Source organism: Mytilus edulis, chromosome 12 (genome assembly GCF_963676685.1).
Source record: "Mytilus edulis chromosome 12, xbMytEdul2.2, whole genome shotgun sequence".
NCBI classification, from domain to species: domain Eukaryota; kingdom Metazoa; phylum Mollusca; class Bivalvia; order Mytilida; family Mytilidae; genus Mytilus; species Mytilus edulis.
Window position 1 is genome coordinate 14,765,686 of NC_092355.1, and position 12,430 is coordinate 14,778,115.

Below are 12,430 nucleotides of genomic sequence, written 5' to 3' on the forward strand. Positions count from 1 at the left end.
ATATTTCATACATCGTCTCGCTTCAGATTCTATCATTTTTATATATCAAAGCTACATGTCGACTTTATAACATAAAAAAATCACAGTACTAAACGATGAAATATATGGGTCAAGTGAAATACCTATCAATGAATCACAAAAACAGAGTAGGTGTGTTCGAATAGCTTTTCAAGTTGGATGATGAAAATGCGTATCTTCGAAAAACTATAATTTGTTGTGTATGATAACTAGGGTTTATAGTCTTCAACCACTAAAAAAATCTAGTCTGCTCTTCCATGAAATATTCAATTAGAATTTCTTTAAATGTTTATGAGTTTTCGAAAATTCCACCTGACAACCGATCAGACAATAGTTTGAAGTTGATTCGGTGCAGAAAAGATCATTAACTGATGCTCATTAGCTAGTTGATACATTTGTCTTTTAAAATACAACTGACATATAAGGATCGTAATGGTTCAATGTGGATAAATGTATCGGTTTCCAAGAGCAAAAAAAATCCCTACAATGGCTTCCTTTATTTATTGTGTCTGTTTATTTAACGCATCAATGTAAATATAACGGAATTTGATGAGACTGTCATTAAAGTGAGAGGGTTAGCGCTATAGAACCAGGTTTAATCCACCATTTTCTACATTTGAAAATGCCTGTACCAAGTCAGGAATATGACAGTTCTTGTCCATTCGTTTTTATACGTTTTGTTATTTGATTTTGCCATGTGATTATGGACTTTCCGAATTGATTTTCCTCTAAGTTCAGTATTTTTGTGAATTTACTTTTTTTCCATTTCTACGAATGTGAAAATGAACTGGCGTAAGGGGAGATAATTTTGACAAAGTAGAATCCTGACTGTGTAATGGTATTGTACACCATGTTGAAATACATTCACTTTTTAACATTCTTATAATACACATATGAAGTATTTAGTTACATTATGTACTAACTGTTACATAGCATATACTCTGTTAAAACATTTTGATAAAATCAGAACGCTTAATTTGATGTGCTATAAAAAGTCGTCTTCAGGGTTACTAAACAACAATAACACTACGACCGAAAAGTAAAACACGCGAGAAGACAAAACACTTTTAGAAAACTAAAGATAATGAAACACAAACCAAACTTTTTACCTGGATTAACTCCGCTGATTAACCTAGCAATTTAGTAGTTGCTTTTCTACTAAGTGCGCTACAATTCTAAATACTAGTAAATCGTTGATCAGTTGCATTCGACAACTATATCAGTTATCTTTACTTACTCTTATAAATTAATACTGTTTCATCATTTGCAGTTTTGCATGACGAAAGGTTTGTCGTCCTCGTTAACTGTATGTCACTGCTATTGAAACACGAGCAACACGTAGTTTCCTTCTGAAAGAAAAATATTGATACAAAGGATTTTAAACAAAGTTAAACGATGCTAATAACTATATAAATCAAGTGTGATATAATTAGACGATTTCATAAAATTCGAAAACAGTCCATATTACATTTCGATCGTTTTCGATCCCCTGTTCAAGTAGCTCTGTGTGCATTACTTTAACGTAAACGACCGGCACAGACATTTGGCTCAATTTATTTAAAAAAATCATTATTGGTCACAACCCTTCACTAACATTCGACACATTCATTGTTTTCAATACACTTGTTTGCGGGACAAATTACTTACAGTGAAGTACAATCAGTAATTCGGCAGGAACACGATTTAATACATATACATGACTTATACATACTAGTAGTAATATTTGGCTCATAAAGTTTCATAAAAACTATAGTTCTAAATACTTTTGAAGACAGAAATGATAAAAAAAAAGTTGAAATCATAAAATTCACTTTTTTAATTAGGCACATTAATAGAAGTCAGAAAAAAATCTTGAAATATTATTTATTCTTTTTGTTTTATGTTATTGTTTTAATGTTATTTTTAGTCATTTTGGGTGTGGTTTCATTTATCATTGTGTTTTACAATCCTAACATATGAGCCCTAGTACCAAAAATTGACCAGTAATGAATTGAAAGATCGAAACCAGAATATCGTTAAATCTTTAAATTCCCGATTGGTTCGGATTCCCATTTTTTTTAATGAGTATGGATTCATATTACACATGCACTGCATCAATCGTAGAATACGTCTACCCTGTTGAACTTATGTTTTTTCTACCTTGGATCATTCAATACCTTATGAGTATTTCGTAACAGTCATTTGTTATTGGTGTAGGAAGCCGGATTGCACAGATAGAACCATCGACCCTACATTCGATAGTAAATTGAACAATCCAAGTCAATTAAGCTTTGAGGCGAGTGCATATGTCCTGTGTAGGATTGGAACCAACAACCAAAGTGTTTACTGGATAGGGATACAGTAGTTCGACTACTTAGATCACTCGACCACCGAGGCCCCAAACATATTAAAAAGTAATATTTACGCTATAACCAAAATATTCAGTTGAACATTCTTTCTCACACAATCCAGCCGATGAGACATGGTACACTATAGTTGGTCGTTTCCGTATGTGAAAGCAACCTAAAAACATATATGGCATGATGCATGTAATCTTTTGTAACTCTAAAAATATTTGGAATGGTCATCATATTATCACGGCCCAATGTTTTTTTTTACAATCTTACAGGAATTAATGTTGTCAAATACAATATATTGAGATCTTGGAAATGTTCTTTTTGATGAGTAGAAATTAAACTGGAGAGTTCTCATCCATGACATATCTTTTATAAAATACAACTATGTCACAACCTTACCAAATGGATTTTGTTCATTAAGCAACAGTTCCTGATTTGCAACAAAATTTAGGCTAGTGTTATTAGTTATTAGAGGGGGAATGGAAAAAGTGCAGTAGTATGTGGATATTCTCGTCCAAGCTGGAACGCCAAAACAAGCGTTAGATCTAAATAAGAACCAGCAGTGGCGCTCAAATATTCATCAATATGAAAACTGATTGTTTGACTTGTACATGACTTAATATTTCAAACAGGGAAATGTGAAATTGCACAAAATCGTCAATTATCACATCCATATAAACTAAATAAACATACTTTTTAAAGATGGATACGAGGCCATACATACTAAGAGTTTAAATTGTCATCATTTACACAAACTATACATCGTCAATGAACTTTAAGATATAGTAATTCAAGGTGTGTAGTAAGTATCTCTGAGGAATGACATGTTTTCGAAATTAAAAACTGCTAGTGTCTTATATAACAAACATTATTTTAAACAAACGTATATACAAAGCAGTTAAAACAGGTCATTTGTCAAATACTACATCAATCTGTACATATTGTGTAAACATAAATTAAAATGGAACACTAATAAAATTGAGAATGGAAATGGGGAATATGTCAAAGAGACAATAACCCGACCATATAGCAGATAACAACAGAAGGCAACCAGTGGGTCTACTTACCAATAATCTCCATCCAAGGAGTTAATTGTGTAAAAATACCCAATCCTGTCCAAAATTCTCGGCCATGTAATCCTGTCAATTTTGTTAAAACTAAAGGATCATTTTCTATACCAGCTGTGCCACACTTATCAATTGCATCTACAACTGTTATCCCATCTGGATATCTTTGAAGTTCATTTCCTTGACAAACTTTATTTAGAGAAAAAAAAAACAATTGATGCAATGAAACATTGTTTAGTAACTCATGGAATAATATTGATATAATGTTTAAGGAAACAAACATGCAATGCAGTACGCAATATGTTGTTTGGATATTACATTGATTTTCATCTATCTCATTTAGATCACACATTAAATATAGAAGTGTAGGCTGTCTTGCTCAATCTAATGATAAATACTTTTCATAAACAAATATTTGTTGAAGGCAGTTAAATGAAGAAAAGAAACTTTCTTCAAGTCATTGATATAAAGAGGCAGAATATACGTGAACTAGCTTAACAGCAACCAATAACATAATCAACACAAGTTCCAGGGAACTGCAAACGGCTATCACAGTAGTCAAGATTATGGATCATGCTGTACATGCTGTACGAATCTAGAAATGTTGCGGATAAAAACAAAGAATACCAAAAACTCTGCCACAATTACAAATGCCGTATTTGACAGTAGGTCTTGGAGAAGCACAACTTGTTTTGAAAATCACTGAATGATGTAACACAAAATAAAAGATGTTACGTAACGGAGGCTCAATTGCAAAAAATCTACAATTTGCAATATTATAGAATTCACAGATAATAAATGATAGTGAAAAAATAACTAATTATAGAATCATGCTTACTAAGACTGTCAGTCATCGCCAACTGATGTTTTGCATATATGGTATAGAATTTCTTCGAAATAATATCTTTGCAGTGCCTGAATATAAGTTTATACAGATATGAAGGCCGATGCAGAAACATGAATTATGGCATGCATAAACAAAACCAACATACGTCTTTTAAATAAATATCTTAAATAAAAACTTACCTTTAACCAATAAAAGGCTAAGAAAGGCGAATATCCCCGAACTTTTGAATCGTAATGACATTTTTTTTTAAAGTTTATTGTCAAATGCATGTAAGCAGGAAGTATTGCTATTAATCGGTAGAATTCTTTTGTAGTTTTTTGTGTATTTGTAGTTTCATTTATCTTTAAAGTTTATTGTAAACACTTCCTTAATTTTATTGAATTAGATAACAAAATATATGCGTGTTTACCATAATTTTCTTTTTAGTTTGAAGTATTAATCTATCAGTGTCTAATTGTTAAAAAGTATTTTTGAATGACTTACACGAAAAACGACATACTTGGTTCTAATTATACATTCGTTTGAAAGATATACTTATGTATACGTACATAGGGTCAACCAACGTTTAACATATTATCACTTATACAGACACGTGTCAATTTTTAAAAGCGAAGTGTTTTTTCTTAATGCAAGTTTGTTATTTTTTATCGGTACAATGATTTGTTGTATTCAAAATTATTTTTTGCGTAAACGCTTACAGTTTTTGTCATTGTATTGTTTGTAGGGATCGCTATATTGTTATATAACGTAGAGTATACATGGTAAAAAACTACACATAGGTTCTATTGGTTTTCTATCCTTGCTTAATGAAATTTGACTTCCTTTTATGGAGATAAATAAGAAAAAAATATATTGAGATATAGTATGATTGTCAACATATCATTTATTTCAAATCCCCTGAATCACTGCAGTGTATATAAATTGGTTACCACATCGTTACATGCAACTTAGATCTGGTCAACATGCATCTATAATAGTACAACTATCATTAGTTTTGTTTTGTACTTGTTTTGTACTCACTATTAACATTGCATTCACATATTGATTATTATGACCATAATGTAACAGCATAGCTTTAACTAATTTAATTACAAATTGTTATAATCAAAATATCTATAAATAGTATCAAAGGTATCAAGATTATAATTTAGTACGCCAGACGCGCGTTTCAAAGGCAGTCTTTTTTAAAGCTATTTTATTTTGATTATGTTACCACGTATAACACCGATACAGATGAATCCGGACATTGACGCGTTTGAGTCGAACATGCCGTGTACCTCGGAGTACAGACAGTGAAAAATTAATACTTTAAAGAAAATCCAATATCGAATCTTCCGATATTTTGCTCCAATATGTTTTTTTGCCATTATTTAAAAATCATTTCGTACTAAAAGGGTTTTCAAATATGTGTAACTTTTATAAACAAATATTTAAACATTAACCAATGATAAAAGCATGCTTGGTATTTTTAAATATTTGAAACTAATGTTTCTCGTGCCTCATAGTTTTTTTTTAAACATACATTTTTGAAAACTATATTATTTAAATTAACAAACGTATAAAGATCGTAGGTGTATGTGGTATCTAAAAACAAAAACAAAAATACATGTTTAAAAGAGGCTTTTTGTCGTGTTGTGTACGCTTCGTTGCGACAATATTGAGTTTGGTAATGAATTTTGCATGGATGTTTTGATATGAATTTAACCAATTTAAATGTTTATAATAATTTACCACCATAAATTTCAGACAGCAACCTAGTATATCCGTGTATTGTCGAAAACTTCTTGCAGTTATTTTGTACATGTAAACAATTTCAATATCTCTACGAAAGTGTACATTGGTAGGAAAATACAATTACTCGAAATATGCAAATAACACTGCCTGTGCAAACGAATTCACGCGTCCGTTTTCCAATTCTATGGTATTATTTTAGCGTTTATAATACGACATACAATGTACAGTAACATCACTGTCCCAGGTATGGGAGCAGGTTGGATGCCCATTAACATGTTTTATCCCGTCACATTTTGCATATGCCTGTCGAAAGCGTGTAACTCAGTGATATATACTTGTTTTTAGTTCCTTATTTTGTGATTACGTTAGACTGTTAGTTTTCTCTTTGGTATTGATTTACATTTTGTATGTGGGGGCCTTTTATAGCTGACTATGCGGTATGGGCATTGCTCATTGTTGAAGGCCGTATAGTGACCTATAGTTGTTCATTTTCTGTGTCGTTTTGTCTCTTGTGAAAAGTTTCTCATTGGCAGTTATACCACATCATCATTTATATATATACAGCAATCAAACAATTAATGGAACATAGGCGCTTGATTTGTATCTCAGAGACGGATCCAAGGGGTCATGGAATACAATAGAGATACCTTAAGGCTAAAGAATATGTTTATGCAATGAACATGTAACTTAAAGTCATCGTTAATAAGTTATACAGTTTCTTAAATGTGGGGAAGAAAAAATGAAGAGATAGTTCTTAATATTTACTGGTGTGATTTCTTCAATTATGATTTTTTAAATGTAAGGTATAAAGGTTATGCTTGATTTCCTCCAACATTACAGTTTTCCTACTGTGTTGGCAAAATTCAACTGAATTGTCAATCTGGTTACCGGTATTATAGGCATCTTAAAGTCAATACCAATCCATATAAATTTCAGATAAATTTGGACTTACGTGTTTTACACTCAAGTATCTTTACGAAAAAAAATAAAAAAAAGCACCAATCTAAAGAACTTACGACTCTTAATAGACCTAGAATCGGTAATAGACCTCTACTCTAGGAGATGAATATCGAAAACACCGACAAACTCAGTGTTTCTTGTTTATAGCCAGACTTGTTTAATCCCAATGAACTATCATTTGAGAATAAAGTGTAGGAAATACAAAATACAATAGTACTGAAGTCAGTACCTACAAGCAACTAGAAACACACATAAGGAGTTTGTCCGGAAAGGACCGATTTTGGCCTCAAATTTCAATATAAAAAAGAAGATGTGGTATGATTCATCTGACGGATTTGACCACTTTTAAACACTTAAACTTTCGTTTGACTACTTTCAATTAGGCAAACTTGGACCAACATCGGCATTTGGAAGAGTCTAAAATTTTGAAAAGTAAGAGCCATTGAAGTTTTCTTGGCTATTCTATATTTTTGACACTTTATTTCGTCTGGAATATATTTGATTAGTGGATACATTTTGAGTTAAAGTAATCAAATAGTATACCTCTATCATTGCTCTATGACCTTTAGTTGGTGAGTTATTGACTATAACAAAACACATTACGGTAGGACACCCATGTTCTATTTTTAGATATATGGCGGCATTTTTTCATAGATTGGCTGTCATAAACACAAACTTGGTAGAGGACACCCTTAAGATAAAGACTAAGGGTGTAAATTTTCAAAGCTATTTCTTCAGTGATTACGGAGAACAAAAGAAAAAAGACAACTGACACCAATTGATGACAATAGCTAACATGACCCTTCTGGTCAGATGAGCTAAATCTAGAGTCTCCAAGTAGCCTCAATCAGTCGCCTGTAAAATTGCAACCATTATAACAAACAACAGTTCAATGACAGAAATGTCTACTTGAAAACCAAATTTGTCTTTATCGGAGCAATTTTATTTCTTGGCTGCCATATTGAATTCAAAATGGCCACCTAAAAAAACAAAAGGGTTGCCAATTACTTCAGAGTATCCTAAATACCCTTTATATTAATTGCATCAAGATTGGATCATCTTCGGATTTTTTTATGACTTAGTATGTCTTTGAACAGGGACCATTTTTTACAAGTTTTCAAGATATTTCCAGAAATATGGCAAAAAATTCAAATAAAGGGCCATACCTTCTAGATAGGTTTCTAGATTGGCTTGAAAATTTGAGCATAGGTAGATCTCAATGTGTTGATGAAATTTAACCATACATTTTAATATTTTTACAGTTTTTTAGTTATTTTCAAGAACAGGTGTTGGACCCGATGGTCTATTTTAAGCCTTGTCTGCCATTTTGTAGGCCTGCTACCAAAAATGTCAAACTTGGTAAAGGACATTCTATAGCTGATGTGTACAAAGTTTGAAAACAATCCCTTCCGTGGTTTCAGAAGATCGTTGTATAAAAATGAATGGGCGATGGACGCATGATGTCAAAACGTCACACAGCAATTTAGTCAGGTGAGTAAAAAAGCAGAATTTGTATCAAAATATATAAGAAGGTTTTCTAGCCTTTGTTCCCAGTTCCCGGTTATTTTCAAAGGTTTTCACTTTTTCGAAAAACCAGTCAACAGTAGAAAGTAATTACCTATATCTCACATTCCACTTTATTGCAGGTGAGACAAACACTATTACCTTTTGTTTTGTAAGCAAATATAGTTTTTGTTTTGTAATACAAATAGACAGGAAATACTAAAAAAAAAAAAAAAAATTTGATTAACAAAATTCTAATCTGCTTACCGAGTCCATGTGGTTCGCTCCGAAATACAAACGCTCAAAACTTTTCTTTTATAATCTACATACACTGTAGTTCTATCATGCTATACTCTCTGTCCTATTCTAACATGGGTAGGCATTATATTTTTCAACACTTAACAACTCACTAACATTCGATATTGACAAACATAATGCCTACCTATGTTAAAAGTGAGATAGAGCATAGACACGGCCGACACTCGGCTAACCGAGAGATTGGTCGGTTAATCTATATTGAGTATGCGGCTACATGGGAGATTGGTCTGTTAATCGGGTTGGTTATACGTCTGTTAAGAGTAAAACGCACAATTTAATGTTAAACTCTATTAAATATACAGATTTTTGGCATTTTATGAGAACCAAATCAAAAAAAGAAAAGTGTCTGACAAAATGATATCTATCATAGAACATTTTCCACTTGTAAAAACATTTCATAGTCTACGCAGTTTTCAGTAAAATTAAAAGGCGTCGCGCAAGTATGTAGTATTTATGCTTATACGTATAGCAATTTTTTTAATAAAAGTCGAAACAAACAATTTTAGATATCATTTAAAGGACACAAAATAGTACTTTGGTTCTAAAAAATAAATTTACATTGGTAAATATTTCATAATTGTAATATAACGTGAATATTATCACGTATTTAGTGAAAATTATGGGAATAAAGTCTGTTAATGGGTTGGACAATTGAAATTGTGTCAGTTAAGAGTTATTTAGCCACAGTTATTTTTGCTACCTTTAAATTTTCCCATAGAAAAAGTTAAGAATAAGATGTTCCTGAGTAAAAAAAAAAATGATAATACGGTACAACAGAATCCTACGGAAGCAAATAAGCGCCACACATTTTATTTTTTTATTTTTCTTCTTATATTTGCGTTATATAACGCAAACCTTTGCGATAAAACACAGACCTTTGCGTTGTAACGCAAACCTTTGCGAAATAACGCAAACCTCAAATATTTTGATTTCAATTGTTCATTAAGTTTTGTAAAAATGTCCGTCTGTCATTCATTTCGGTTGTGATTTACTGGTAAGAGCATTTTTCTTTGCATTTTATTGAAGGGTGTGTCACTTCAATATAGCGTGATATGGATTGGCCGCTGGAATATGCATGAATTTATTATTAACGTTTTCAATCAGCCTCAATTTTTGCGTCTGTTCAAAGTAGCACGTTCTAAAATCCGACTGAAAGTGTCTTACTTATACAACACAGGGTACATATAACGTGTTGTCATTCTCATATGCACATGATATTTGACACTGGACGTTAAACCCTAATTCGAAAGCATCATCCAATTGGTTCTTTATTTCTATTACTTAATCATATGTTGTTTACAAATCATTCTCAAGAAGTAAATGTAAAGGAGCGAATGCAGCTACATTTGGTCATCTTAAGTTTTAATACATTTTATTCCGTATAGTTCCTTTCTTCATCAGTGTAAAGGAGAACGGCAGTTGTCCGCATGTAAACATCTAGCATTTGTCACCAATATGAGTACATCGCAATCCGTTACTGTTTCAACACCCAGGGGTGTTTCATGTCTGTATTCTTATTATTTTGTCTCTCTTTTTTAGAAATGCATCACTCTCTACTGTCCTTATCTATTATTTCATATTCTGCTACTCCATCCAGATTATCGTGTATACCATGAGGGTTCGGATTGGGGGTGTTGTTTATTTCTGTATAATTCTTTAAATTGTTATGTCACGTTCTTTCGTGACTTTTTTTCCTTTTACCTTTTATTTATGTTACTCATTATTCTTTCTCTATTCTTTATATTTTAGCATCCCAAAATATTTTACTTACTGATGTTTAGTTACATTACGACGTTTATCTCTGATTTATATACTGGTTACCAATGTAGATGACAAATTGGTGTCATTCATGACAATTAAACAGAATCCACACGACATATGCGACCATTCTTGGATGAAATTAACATTACTTTAATATTACACTTTTTGAAACCGTTATTATCAATTTTCAATTTCCATTGTTTAAATTGTTCATTGTTCATGTGTTGTTTCCGTATATTTTATGTTTCATTGCTCATGTGTTGTTTCCGTATATTTTAGCCGCTCGTCTTGAGCCTACCCATTTGATCCGATAACACCCCATATAGCAATAAAATTATACTTTTATTGCCATTCATAACTCTTAACAGACCAATTAACAGACCGGGTTTTATACATCCGACCCATTAACAGACCAGGTTTTAAATAAAGATTGATTTATGTCCCCAAAATACAGATTTTCGTGAAGATTTTTCACACAATGATTTCAGTAAGGTTAACAAACATAATGCCTGTCTTTTTTCGATGTTCAAAATATTGCATGCACGTAAATTGCATGCACGGGTCATTTTGTGTACAGTTTGTGTGTGTAAAATGTGTATAAATTTATTGATGAGTAACCCGCCTTTTCATTTTATAGATCGTACTTTGAAGCTAGAAAAATAATAATTACACCACTGGATTCAGTACATTGAATTGTTTTGTTAGACATGAATATTTTTTATGATAAAAATATATTAAAAAAGTTATACAATGAAACATGCTGAACTTTCAATGATTTTCTCGATAACACCTGATTAACAGACTTTAGCCAACCCGATTAACAGACCAACCGCCGATATAGCCGCATACTCAATATAGATTAACCGACCAAACTCTCGGTTAGCCGAGTGTCGGCCGTGATAGAATGAAATAAATATTTATTAAATTAATGAGTGATAAAAGAGATAGATACTTAAAAATGCATCAAACTTTTCTTTATTTAAATTATCTGAATATATGTAGCTAGTTGTGTTATCGTGTATTCGGTTTATATCAATGTGACCTGCATTTACTTATCTAAGTGTGTTTTTGTATGTTACTAGACATATTGTTCCTACTTGTACTAAAGTATTCACGTAAAATCAAATGATGCGTCTGGAAATATCTTTATTTTTAACACTTTTTATAGGATTCAGAGAGAAAAACCTACGCATGAGGATCTGAAGTATCTGGAAAAGAATCTAGACCAACTGAAGACAGAAGCAGGTAATCAAATATAATATCATATATATATATGGAAAAGGTTGTTATACATATTTCTATCATGTACGCGTATGCATATATATACGATATCTGACTTGCCAATAAATACTGCATACTCAAACATTTACTTGACACTCCACTTAGTCTGTGTGCACTATATTTTTAAATATAACTTGCAAAACCCAGAAAGTTGTATACCTTCTTCAGTATCGATGTGGTATGCGGTATTTTGGCGGGACAGAACAGCCATTCAGTAAACATATGAATGGTCATCAAAGTGACTACACCTGCAAGGCCGACCTCCTCGTAAATCGTATTTGAGATCACCTTGGTACACCCAAGCTGATCTCAAAAACCTCACCATTACAAGCATAAACCACAAAAAAAGGAGAATCAAGGGCCGACATACTTGTTCTAGAAAGGTTTTTGAAAAAAAAAGCTAAGGACAGTTTCCCCAGAGTGGATCAATAAAAAAAAATAGTATGAGTCATTCATGAATTCTTCTATCACTCATGTTCCTGCCATCACTTGTTTCCAGTAACACCGGCTGCCGTACAATGTATTTGAATTTAACAGTGTTAAGAATTTTTCAATTTTACTAGTTTAAATTACAGGGTTATATTTGTTTGGATGGGATGTTCACA